The 13,917-nt window shown below is 43.9% G+C and overlaps 1 long non-coding RNA gene across 1 annotated transcript; it reads left to right on the top strand.

The window, feature by feature from the left end:
• Positions 1 to 11,587: 11,587 nt before the first annotated feature.
• LOC106609581 (uncharacterized) lies at positions 11,588 to 13,204 on the top strand. Its single transcript, XR_001329713.3, has 2 exons — positions 11,588 to 11,792; positions 11,972 to 13,204. It is a non-coding gene; the product is annotated as an uncharacterized LOC106609581 (long non-coding RNA).
• The last annotated feature ends 713 nt before the right edge of the window (positions 13,205 to 13,917 follow it).

Here is a 13,917-nt window from a genome sequence, read left to right as displayed (position 1 = left end):
CAAAAATACTCAGAGAGAGAGAGAGAGAGAGAGAGAGAGAGACAGAAAGAAGATAGTTATGGCCCTCCCTCCCCCGTCTCTGCGCAGGGTGCACCTGCTAACCCACCCACAGTGTCCTCTAGGCGTGTCAGGAGAGGGTGTCACCGTGGTAATGCTCCTGCTGAGATGGCGTCGTCGTGGAAATGATGCCGGAGAGGCTTGTCGTCGTGGAGTCGTTGCCGTCCCAACGTTCCCCTTTCCCCTGTGAGAGAACTAACACCCACTGACCTGACTGAAGGGAGATTGTGGTGGGAATGGAAGGAGTGAGATGGCAGAGAGAAAGGGCCCAGACTAATAGAGGGAGGGAAAGAAAGAAAGAAAGAAAGAAAGAAAGAAAGAAAGAAAGAAAGAAAGAAAGAAAGAAAGAAAGAAAGAAAGAAAGAAAGAAAGAAAGAAAGAAAGAAAGAAAGAAAGAAAGAAAGAAAGAAAGAAAGAAAGAAAGAAAGAAAGAAAGAAAATGCCTGCAGGGATAGAGGAGAAGTAGAATGGGATACTCAGTGTGTTTTTGTCCAGTCGAATGCTGCTCTATGAATCTCTCTCTGCGTACAGCTTAACCCTGTTTTCTGTCAGTGGCACACGTCGCTTTCACAAAGAGGATTGGGGAATTAGAATACAGTGGGCAGGAGATACATGCAGGAGGCAGAGAGGGCACTTAAACACACTCCAAACAGACTAGCACTGTCGCCAATGTGCGTGTGTGTCTCTGTGTGTGTGTGTGGCCGTGGGACAAACCCACAGTAATATAAAATCATTCCACAAACTGCTTGAGATAGTACCAAAGTATGGCCTTGAGGAGGATGCCTGGCTTGCCTTGGACACAGACAGGTTCAGGGACGTACAAACAGTGCTCACACTGCACCACAGGAGAGAGTATAGCTAACACAAGGGTGACAGCTTCTTACATAGCCCCTGAAATACACCTCAAATGTTCAGTACAATCTACAGTATATGCACAGTACAAACCATTCTGCTCCCAAAAACTGTGTGTGGATGTACCTTTATATAGGACAGTTTGAGGCCTGTTCTCTTAACATCTTCCTGACAGTGTTTTACAAGCTTACAAAATAGAATGTTAAAGGCTCATTTGACTGGAGCATGGAGCTAGCTATAGCATCAAAGTAGTGGGTTCAATTCCGGCATGGGCCCCACATAGTGAATACTGTATAGTAGGCCTATACAGTGCATTCAGAAAGTATTCAGACCCCTTGACTTTTTCCACATTTTGTTACGTTACAGCCTTATTCTGAAATGGATTCAAATTTTTTCCCCCTCATCAATCTACACACAATACCCCATAATTGCAAAGCAAAAACAGCATTTTAGAAATGTTTGCTAATAAAAATGGAATTATCACATTTACATTTGATTTTTGATTTTTGATTTCACCTTTATTTAACCAGGTAGGCAAGTATTCAGACGCTTTACTCAGTACTTTGTTGAAGCAAACTCCCTCGAGTCTTCTTGGGTATGACGCTACAAGCTTGGCACACCTGTATTTAGGGAGTTTCTCCCATTCTTCTCTGCAGATCCTGTCAAGATCTGTCAGGTTGGATGGAGTGTGTCGCGGCACAGCTTTTTTCAGGTCTCTCCAGAGATGTTACATCGTGTTCAAGTCCGGGCTCTGGCTGGGCCACTCAAGGACATTCAGAGACTTGTCCCGAAGCCACTTCTGCATTGTCTTGGCTATGTGCTTAGGGTCATTGTCCTGTGGAAGGTGAACCTTCGCCCCAGTCTGAGGTCCTGAGCGGTCTGGAGCAGGTTTTCATCAAGGATCTCTCTGTACTTTGCTCCGTTCATCTTTCCCTCAATCCTTACTAGTCACCCAGTCCCTCCCGCTAAAAAACATCTGCACAGCATGATGCTGCCACCACCATCCTTCACCGTAGGGATGGTGCCAGGTTTCCTCCAGACGTGAAGCTTGGCTTTCAGGACAGAGTTCAATCTTGATTTCATCAGACCAGAGAATCTTGTTTCTCATGGTCTGAGAGTCTTTAGGTGCCTTTTGGCAAACTCCATGTGCTTTTTACTGAGGAGTGGCTTTCGTCTGGCCACTCTACCATAAAGGCCTGATTGTTGGAGTGCTGCAGAGATGGTTGTCTTTCTGGAAGGTTCTCCTATCTCCACAGAGGAACTCTGGAGCTCTGTCAGAGTGACCATCGGGTTCTTGGTCACCTCCCTGACAAAGGCCCTTCTCCCCAATTGGTCAGTTTGGCCAGGTGGCCAGCTCTAGGAAGGGTCTTGGTGTTTCCAAACTTCTTCCATTTAAGAATGACGGAGGCCACTATGTTCTTGGGGACCTTCAGCTCTGCAGACATTTTTTGGTATCCTTCCCCAGATCTGTGCCTTGACACAATCCTGTCTCGGAACTCTGCGGACAATTCCTTCGATTTCATGGCTTGGTATTTGCTCTGACATGCACTGTCAACTGTGAGACCTTATATAGACAGATGTGTGCCTTTCCAAATCATGTCCAATCAATTTAATTTACCACAGGTGGACTCCAATCAAGTTGTAGAAACATCCCAAGGATTATCAATGGAAAAAGGATGCACCTGAGCTCAATATCGAGTCTTATTTCAAAGGGTCTGAATACTTATGTAAATAAGGTATCTGTTTTTTATTCTTTATAAATTTACAAACATTTCTAAAACCTGTTTTCGCTTTGTCATTATGGGTATTGTGTGTAGATTGATGAGGGAAAAAATGATTTAATCCATTTACAATAAGGCTGTAACGTAGAAAAATGTGGAAAAATTCTAGGGGTCTAAATACTTTCTGAATGCACTGTATATGTCGACAGAAAGTTGCAAGGTGGAAAACATCTCTTAAATGGGCTCTTCTCTTCATTTTTTAAAAACAATGTCAGAGAAAGAGGCTGAGAAAGAGAACGGGAAAGAAATAGGTACCTCTGAGAAAGAGGTATCTCCCCATCACCCCTTTCTCCCACTCGAGACCTGGTGTCTGAAAGGGATCAGGAACAGGTGACTGAGTGTTTGTGACAGTTGCTCAGACTCGAGGACGGAAAATCCTCTTATGCTGCCCGTGGAGAGCATAGCAACGCCCCATCCTTGTCTGTGCAGTCAAGCCCCCAGTCAACCTCTCCATGGAACCCTCTTTTCACAGCTAGGTTAACACTGGAGCCGAAGCCTAACGCGAGATCAGCACGCTTGTTACTTTAAACTTTTGTGGAAATCACACACTGCTATCTATGTGATATGCGTGTCAATTCAAGTTCAGATGTGCTCCTCTGTGTTGTTTACCTCGAAAGCATATATACAAATGCATGCACACAAAAACACACACACACACAATGGAGTTGGGTCACTTTAGTCCATTATTTCTACTCTGTCTTTGTGACCCTTCCACTCATATACTAATGTGTGTGAACCCCCCCTCCACACACATTCACTGGATTACCATAATGATAATGGGTCTCATGTGCAGTATGTGGCAAGGTGGTGTTGGCCGTACCCCTTTCTGCAGTCGGTGATCAAAAGCGCCCTCTTTGGTCTCATGGGTGGAATGTTATTAATAATAATAATAATAATTTATTTTTTTACAACAAACATCCAGTGTTTTTTATGTCAAACAGTTTTGTTATATTTCAGTCTTCTGTGATTGAAACGTAGATGCTGGCAGTAGAGAAGCAGGTGCAGGTGGTAAGTTTAATAACAAACATGGAACGATACTAAACAGGAGTAGCATCTTGACATGAAACACAAGCAATCCTGCCTGGGGAAAGAACCTAAGGGAGTGCCAGATAAAGGGGAGGTAATAAATGAGGTAATGGAGTCCAGGTGTGCCTCATGATGAAGCGTAATGATGGTTGCCAGGACCCGTGGTTAGTAAACCGGGACTCCACACCAACTTTTGGGGACCACCCTTGAGGAGAGAGGAGCGGCGATGGAGCTAAAGCTCCTGAGGAAACGGCGTTAGAACTTCGCAAACCACAAAAAACGTTGTAACCCGTTTATGGTGGTTGGGACTGGCCATAACCTGACTGCATCTACCTTCTTGACGTCCATCTTCACTCCTTGCGGGCTGATTTGGTAGTATAGGAAGGAGACAGCCTCCTGATGAAACTGGCACTTCTCAGCCTTGTCAAACAGTTGGTTAGCCAGAAGGCGTTCCAGGACTACTCGGACGTGAGCGATGTGATCCTCCAAGGTAGCCAGAATGTCGTCGATATACACAACCACCTGGCTTCCGAGCATATCCCGGAACACCTCATTGACGAACGCCTGGAACACTGACGGAGCATTGGCTAAGCCAAATGGCATCACCAAGTACTCGTAGTGACCAGACATCGTGCTAAAAGCTGTCTTCCGTTCATCCCCCTCCCGGATGCAGATGAGATTGTATGCACTCCGCAGGTCCAATTTGGTAAAGAACCGGGCCACGCGGAGCTGTTTGATGGCACCAAAAGGAGAGGGTAACGGTACTTGGTGATGTCATTGAGTCCTCTTGTATTCAATACACGGGCGTAACCCTCCATCCTTCTTGGCCATGAAGAAGAAGCCTGCAGAAGTGGACGTGTGGATGAAACTTTGTTGGAGCGCCTCATGGATGTTCTCCTCCATGGCCTTGGTTTCAGCCACCGACAGAGGGTAGATGTGTCTGGGTGGGGGCGCAGAGCCTGCAAGCAGGTCGATGGCAAAGTCCCAGGGGCGATGAGGAGGGAGACAGGTGGTGCAGGTCTTGGAAAATACTTTCCCCAGGTCCTGGTATACCTTCGGGATGTTGGGCTGAAGGGCAATCAGAGGACTCTCAACCGACGTGGAACCAAAGGCGATGGGAAAGCAGGCCCGGGTGCCCAGTCCATGATTTTCATCCTCGACCATGAGATGTTGGGGTTATGGCTTTGAAGCCAAGGGAGGCCAAGGATGATCTTGTGAGCTGGTGCACGGGTGATGAAGGGAATGTTCTCCTGATGAGTGGACTCCACAGTGAGGGTGAGTGGTTCGGTGATGTGTGTGATGGTCCTGGGACCTAATGGCTGATTATCAAGGGCTTGAACATGGAAAGGAGAGGAGAGCAGGTATGAGGTGATGTTAAGAGAGGAGGCAACAGTCTGGTCAGTAAAGTTCCCCGCGGCACCGGAAACCACTAACGCTGTAGAAACAGACGCTGGGAGTCGAGAAGCAGGTGCAGGTGGTAGGTTTAATAAAACAAAGAACAATACAACATAGGAGTAGCATCTTGACATGAAACACAGAAACAATACTGCCTGGGGAAAGAACCTAAGGGAGTGCCAGATAAAGGGGAGGTAATAAGTGAGGTAATGGAGTCCAGGTGTGCCTCATGATGAAGCGCAGGTGAGCGTAATGATGGTTGCCAGGACCGGTAGTTAGTAAACCGGCGACGTTGAACGCCAGAGGGGATTAGAGGGAATACACAGGACGATGATGTATATAAAGTGTAATATTGGGATGCAAACTCAAAATGTAAACTCTATATCGGACATGGTACAGGTGTCTTCTTTTTCTTAAGCCCATAACCATGTGTGTGAGGTGTATACTTTTGTTTCAAAGTGTGTGTCACTGTGTGTGACCCTGATTTAGCCCACTGCAGTAAAAGGTTATGATGTAACCATACCAAATGTAACATATCATACTCATTTGAGTGCCCCGGATTTACATTTACTCTTACGTCCACTCTACACTGAGTATACAAAACATTAAGAACACCTTCCTAATATTGAGTTGTACCATCCTCTTTTTCCCTCAGAACAGCCTCAATTCATCGACGCATGGACCCAGCAGCATTGCGGTTCTTGATACAAACCGGTGCACCTGGCACCTACTACCATATCAAATCAAATGTATTTATATAGCCCTTCTTACATCAGCTGATATCTCAAAGTGCTGTACAGAAACCCAGCCTAAAACCCCAAACAGCAAGTAATGCAGGGTGAATGGGCAAGACAAAAGATTTCAGTGCCTTTAAACGGGGTATGGTCAGGCTGTTATATGTGGAGTATTTCTCCTGTCTTATCCGGGGGTCCTGTGTGAATTTAAGTATGCTCTCTCTCTAATTCTCTCTTTCTCTTTCGGAGGACCTGAGGCCTAGGACCATGCCTCAGGACTACCTGGCATGATGACTCCTTGCTGTCCCCAGTCCACCTGGCCGTGCTGCTGCTCCAGTTTCAACTGTTCTGCCTGAAGCACGGTGGCTAGGAAAAACTCCCTAGAAAGGCCAAAATCTAGGAAGAAACCTAGAGAGGAACCAGGCTATGAGGGGTGGTCAGTCCTCTTCTGGCTGTGCCAGGTGGAGATTATAACAGAACATGGCCAAGATGTTCAAATGTTCATAAATGACCAGCATGGTCAAAATAATAATAATCACAGTAGTTGTCGAGGGTGCAACAAGTCAGCACCTCAAGAGTAAATGTCAGTTGGCTTTTCATAGCCGATCATTGAGAGTATCTCTACCGCTCCTGCTGTCTCTAGAGAGTTGAAAACAGCAGGTCTGGGACATGTAGCATGTCCTGTGAACAGGTCAGGGTTTCATAGCCGCAGGCAGAACAGTTGAAACTGGAGCAGCAGCACGGCCAGGTGGACTGGGGACAGCAAGGAGTCATCATGCCAGGTAGTCCTGAGGCATGGTCCTAGGCCTCAGGTCCTCCGAAAGAGAAAGAGAGAATTAGAGAGAGAGCATACTTAAATTCACACAGGACCCTCGGATAAGACAGGAGAAATACTCCACATATAACAGCCTGACCATACCCCGTTTAAAGGCACTGAAATCTTTTGTCTTGCCCATTCACCCTCTGAATGGCACACATACACAATACATGTCTCAATTGTCTCAAGGCTTACATTTTTTTATTTGACCTGTCTTCTCCCATTCATCTACACTGATTGAAGTAGTATAGTGACATCAATAAGGGATCATAGCTTTCACTTGGATTCACCTGGTCAGTAGTCTGTCATGGAAAGAGCGAGTGTTCTTAATGTTTTGTATACTCAATGTATGAGACCAGTCTTTGTGTGGACACTCATTGAGCAGAACTAAGACAAATGTCAGGCATGAGACTCCTCAACCCAGCGATGACCGAGCCCAACAAACGAGCCCTGTGTGTGTGTGTGTGTGTGTGTGTGTGTGTAGACTGAGGACATCCTCCATCAGGTGACCTGAATATAGAGTCCCCCTGCCTAACTCATGTCACATTTAGCCACTTTGATAGAACAGTGCTCTCTTTTCACAGAATACTCCCTAGGCCTACACTAGGCTACTTTGCCTAATTCACTTTTTTCTCTTTTATTCTAGACATATTCTATCTGTTGGCCTTCAAATCTTTCAAAGCCTTATTCACATATGCATGCAATGCAAGAAGTACAAGTTGACAAGCAAAACGACGTTGCGTAGCAAAAGTACGCAGATGTGCAGCCCTGCAATTTTAAACTAAATGCAAGTACTGGTACGCTGGATCGCCATTAGACGCAAACATTTTGTCCAAACATTCACTGCTTGATCCTCATGTTTGCCGGCTTTGACCATGATTTGTCTAATGTAGGGCATTGAATATGACCCACCATCTTGTGGCCATCAGCTCTCAACCAGAGGAGGCTGGTGGGAGGAGATATAGGAGGATGGGCTCATTGTAATGGCTGGAATAGAATAAATGGAACAGTGTCAAAAACATCAAATATATGGAAACCACACATTTGACTTCATTCCATTTATTCCATTCCAGCCCGTTCCTCCCACCAACCTCCCCGGCAATATGGCCTCGTTGAATACAGTATTTAAAATGTGTTGTTGGGGATTTTATTTTTCGTTGAGTTACTGCTTTAATGTATATTGTGTTACATTGGGTTATTTTGTACCGCGCAGCCATTAGGTTGTCATCGTTTTACCCTCAATGTACATCTATATTTCCCTGCTGGCATTAGCTGGAACAGAAATATAGTAATCTGAGTAAAATGACTTTGACACCCCTGTGCCAGTATTTATCAAGAGTCTCAGAGTTGGAGTGCGGATCTAGGAGCAGGTACCCCATACCCCTGTCCATAATAATCTGATTCATTGTGATCGAAAGACAAAAGTGATACTTGATCATCATTCCTACTCTGAGGCATTGTTAAATATATACCCTGGTCTGATGTTACACTGCATTTCACATCTTGACACTCTCTACCAGATGACACAGGTAGGTGTATAAGGCCCCCCTGTATCAAGCGTCTCAGAGTAGGGGTTCTGATTTAGGATCAGTTTAGACTTTTAGATAAAAATGAATAAGATTACATGGATAGGGGAACCCGATCCTACACCAGCACTCCTATGGATGTCAATTAAGGAAGCCCCCGCACCTCTCTCATTCAGAAGGGTTGGGTTAAATGCAGAAGACACACTTCGGTTGAATATGTTCATTTGTACAGCTGACTAGGTATTCCCCTTTCCCTAATACATTGAGACGCTTATAAAACGGCCCAGGTTGCTGCCCTGGTGTTCTACTGTTAATCATCGCCATCTAGTGGTCATGGACTTTTAATGCAAAATCCCCCGTGATTTCCCCCAAACATTCCTTCTGAGGACAAACAAAGAATACAACAGGGTAGACCTTACAGTGAAATGCTTACTTACGAGCCCCTAACCAAAAATGCAGTTTAAAGAAAAAAATATGAATGAGAATAAGAAATAAAAGTAACAAGTAATGAAAGAGCAGCAGTAAAATAACAATAGCGAGACCATATACAGGGGGGTACCGGTACAGTCAATGTGCGGGGGCACCGGTTAGTTAAGGTAATATGTACATGTAGGTAGAGTTATTAAAGTGACTATGGATAGCTGATAACAACAGAGAGTAGCAGCGGTGTAAAGAGGGGGGGCAATGCAAATAGTCTGAGTAGCCATTTGATTAGAGGTTCAGGAGTCTTATGGCTTTGGGGTAGAAGCTGCTTTAGAAGCCTCTTGGACCTAGACTTGGCGCTCCGCTACCGCTTACTGTGCGGTAGCAGAGAGAACAGTCTATGACTAGGGTGGCTGGAATCTTTAACAATTTTTAGGGCCTTCCTCTGACATCGCCTGGTATAGAGGTCCTGGATGGCAGGAAGCTTTGCCTCAGTGATGTACTGGGCCGTACGCACTACACTCTGTATTGCCTTGCGGTCGGAGGCCGAGCAGTTGCCATAGCAGGCAGTGATGCAACCAGTCAGGATGCTCTCGATGGTGTAGCTGTAGAACCTTTTGAGGATCTGAGGACCCATGCCAAATCTTTTCAGTCTCCTGAGGGGGAATAGGTTTTGTCATACCCTCTTCATGACTGTCTTTGTGTGCTTGGACCATGTTAGTTTGTTGGTGATGTGGACGACAAGGAACTTGAAGCTCTCAACCTGCTCTACTACAGCCCCGTCGTTGGGGGCGTGCTCGGTCCTCTTTTTCCTGTAGTCCACAATCATCTCCTTTGTCTTGATCATGTTGAGGGAGAGGTTGTTGTCATGGCACCACACGGCTATGTCTCTGACCTCCTCTCTATAGGCTGTTTCATCGTTGTCGGTGATCAGGCCTACCACTGTTGTGTCATCTGCAAACTAAATTATGGTGTTGGAGTCGTGCCTGGCCGTGCAGTCATAAGTGAACAAGGAGTACAGGAGGGGACTGAGCACGCACCCCTCAGGGGTCCCTGTGTTGAGGATCAGTGTGGCGGATGTGTTGTTGCCTACCCTTACCACCTGGGGGCGGCCCGTCAGGAAGTCCAGGATCCAGTTGCAGAGGGAGGTGTTTAGTCCCAGGATCCTTAGCTTATTGATGAGCTTTGAGGGCACTATGGTGTTGAACGTTGCGCTGTAGTCAATGAATCGCAATCTCACATAGGTGTTCCTTTTGTCCAGGTGGGAAAGGGCAGTGTGGAGTGCAATAGAGATTGCATAATTTGTGGATTTGTTAGGGCGGTATGCAAATTGGAGTGGGTCTAGGGTTTCTGGGATAATGGTGTTGATGTGAGCCATTACCAGCCTTTCAAAGCACTTCATGGCTACAGACATGAGTGCTACGGGTGAATAGTCATTTAGGCAGGTCCTTGTTAGCTTCAAGAATATTAAATATGGTGTGACTGATCTTTGGAGAGCTATCCTATAGAAAATACCATTAGGCCCACTAATACAGTTACTAGTTCTAGTTTACTGAGGTTTGTAGGGTTCTATATTATGTCTGGTGGGGTTTGCCCAGTGGTGGAAAAAGTACCCAATTGTCATACTTGAATAAAATATCAAAGTAAAGATACCTTAATAATAGGAAATGACTCAAGTAAAAATGAAAGTAACCCAGTAAAATACTTCTTAAAAGTCTAAAGTCTATTTCCTTATATTAAGCAAACCAGACAGCACAATTTGTATTCATTTTTTTAGGGATAGACAGGGGCACGTCCTTTCAACGTCTAGTTTTGATTTACATTTGGTTGAGTTGTCAACTAACGTGAATTCAACGTGAAATCAACAAAACATGTCACCATGTCATTGGACAGGTTGAAAAAAAGGGAAAACGTATTTTATTTTGATTACTTTTTGCAAATCCAATCAGTTTTCCACATTGATTCAACATCAGCAATTTAAATGTTTTGTTGTTTAAATGACATGGAAACAACGTTGATTCAGCCAGTTTTTGCCCCGTGGGCGTGACCAGAAACAAAACAATGTGACCCATTTAAAAATGGACCTGAAGGGGGATCTTAAAAAAGACAAGTCATATAATTTATATGCTATTATTCAGAATATTATTTGTTTATTTAACCTTTATTTAACCAGTAAGTTCCATTCTTGGTTAACTTTTACCCAGAGTGCCTTTAGCAGCTCAGTGAATGTCCGTCCATTTGTTCCCTGTGGTCAATGTCAAGTCCTTAGAGAAACATGAGAGTGTATGACTGACTGACCGCAAATAGCAAGAGACAGGCCACAATAGGCCTACAACAATACTCATTGGTTGTTTGATTCACTGATTCTACAGAAAGCTGAAGCTTAAATTGTGAAATTTGCTGGGCGAAACTAGTACCCAAATCACCAGCCTAATGTGGAAGTCCCCATGTCAGTGTACATCTGTCAGATATATATGAAAACTGAAAGGTTACTCAAGGGGTAGAGGAGGGTGTGGGTGTATGTTAATATTACTGTAAAAGCAAACCACAGAGTATGAAGCTGAACCTATTCATGTCTAATCACTCTCTTTGACGCACACAGAAAGTAGCCTAAAGCAAAATGGGTCTCAGAACTGTGGGAATTAATGCGTTGTGCAACAACTCCTAACTTCCCAGAGCTACTTATTGAGTGGATTGTGAAACAACTAAAGAGTCTAGAGTAGTTACATTCTTAACTGCTATGTCATTTTATTTCTTGGTGGGATGGGAATAGGCTAAATTTAAAATATGTAGAACACTTGCCTTATCACACAGGCAACTAGTCCATCCAAGTCCAATCAGACTTCAGTAGCCATTTCTGCCATCTTGCGTGAGTTATCTGTGAAAGAGACTAAAATTAAATCATTAGCACGCCTATGTATCAAGAATTGGAAATTCCCATCTATTTGATGATGTCATTACACACAAGCTTTGAAACAAGAGAGCGCTGCGATGCATCATCACATTGCTGTCTGATATCAAGAGGAGAGTAACGTATTTACCGCGACTGTTTTAAAGAAGACTTGATGAATATCTCGTGACTGTGTCGTCATTAGCAAGGAAAGTCTGTCTTCCACGCCAACCTTGGATCGGGAGTTAAACTACTCTACACAAGTTGAAGTTGAAAATCGGCAGGCATATTGTAAGTACTCAACAGTTTCTGGCAGCGTTCCTTTTGGTAGTCTACTTTACCACCACGCGGTTAATGTGTGGTTGCGTTTCCGGTTATGTAATAGTAATTTAGTATACGTTTTGGAAAATACATGGAAAAGAGTACAAACAACATAACACATGTAATTAATATTATTTATATTTGTGAAGGTGACGCTGCGGTTGTTCAACAGAAGACCACGTTCATTTCACTGGAGAAGCTATGATGACAGACGTCTTGAAGATGTTTTTTATCGGGACAGCGTTCACCGTCCTAGCCGCGCTGATGGGAATGGTGGATTCATTTGGTGGTCTCATGTATGTCCAAGGCGCGGATGCGGCAGAATATTTACAGTTGGACAGCAGTACTGACATACGGATGTCTTCAACCCATTCGAGAGGTTCAGGGAGTACCAAACGCATTGGATCCTGATGAGGACGTCATGCGGAGTAGAATTAACACAGACAGGCTTGGTTTATGTTATGTTTTCGTTTGTCAATTACTGCTTGCACTGTACAATGTGTACACTGATTTTTACAATAACATTATTGAGCCTTTCATCATGGTTCGCTTTCAGTTTCACAAGTTGGTGTCCCACTCCCACTGGCCAAAACCTGGTTGAATCAGCGCTGTTTCCACGTCATTTCAACCCCGAAAAATCTATGTGATGACGTTGAATGAGCGTGGAAGACTGATTGGATTTGCAAAAAGTCATCAACGTATGGAAACTCTGTCTCGTTTTTAACCTGAATCCAATGACATGGTGACATTTTTGGTTGAATTGTGCAATTCAGAACTAGACGTCGAACTGACGTCTGTGCGCAGTGGGGGTTTGATTTATACAGGTCACTACGGGTTTGATGAGTTGTTTAACTTGTTTTGCACATTTGAAGAACACCCTAGTTGATGTTTATAGTAGGCTATTACTAAAGTACTAGGTCATATTGACAGCTATTACTATGTAGTTCTATCCACTATACTATACTAAAACTTGGTAGGGCAGCAGGTAGAGCGTTGGGACAGAAAATGGTAGAGCGTTGGGACAGTAAATGGTAGAGCGTTGGGGCAGTAACTGAAAGATTGCTGGTTTGAATCCCTGAGCTGACTAGGGGGAAAAATCTGTCTGTGCCCTTGAGCAAGTTACCTAATTTAGCAAACGCTAAATCGGTCTGGATAGGTGCATCAGCTAAATGACAAAAATGTACTAATCTGTCTACATGGTATTCCCTATATCATGTAGGCTATTTGTTGTATATTGAAGATCACATTAAGGGTAAAAGAAAAAGGGCTACATTATGCACTAATTGACAGTTCATCATGCACTGTAATATTGTGTCATAAAAAAAGTTGTAAAGAATAAACACTTTTTTATAGGCTTTTGACAATAAAATGAATAGACACTATTGCTTGTCTTTTGACCACTCCCTTTTTTTTTGCATGAATGAATTAGGATGTAGGAGAAACCAAGCCGGATGCCATATCCTTACATAACTTTGCTTTCAAATATACAGTCACATGAGTAACCTGCTTCATTGATCACACAGCATAAAATAGGGTATATTATAGGCTACAGGTGTTTTTCATCACACAGGAAACAGAATAAAATAAATGAACTGAAAATGCTAAATGATGAGAAAACATGACAAAGTAGATGTCTAACTATTGTCAATGTTCAACTGAAAGTTTATGTATCAGTTTCATATCGACCAACTTCTGTAATGATGTAGGCCTTTACATCATTCAGAATGACTATAGTCTTTAGGTTGGTCTTTTTAGCCACTGGGGCTACCATGCTACTGTTGACTGAAATGCGATGCTTTAATGCCAGGCTATTAGCCACTGGTGCTACTAGCCACATCATTTTGAACTATGCCCTTGAATCTAAGATGTAAGTTGCTCTCTCATCTTGCATATCATTTGATTTGATATACTTCATTGCCCCAGAGGGGAAATTTGACTTGGACAATTAAAGAGTGCTGCTGATTCCACATAAATACATACCATCAATTGACACAACATACATAGAATAACACCCCATCATACACCCCCTCCACACCCACTCAAAAAAATGTTGTTCATGCCAGCAAGGCTGTGAATCAGGCCAGGCTCCATTCCA

The sequence above is a fragment of the Salmo salar genome, chromosome 07, assembly GCF_965601325.2.
Source record: "Salmo salar chromosome 07, fSalSal1, whole genome shotgun sequence".
NCBI lineage: Eukaryota > Metazoa > Chordata > Actinopteri > Salmoniformes > Salmonidae > Salmo > Salmo salar.
The sequence above is the reverse complement of the archived record's forward strand: the minus strand, read 5'-3'. Positions and strand labels throughout refer to the sequence as shown.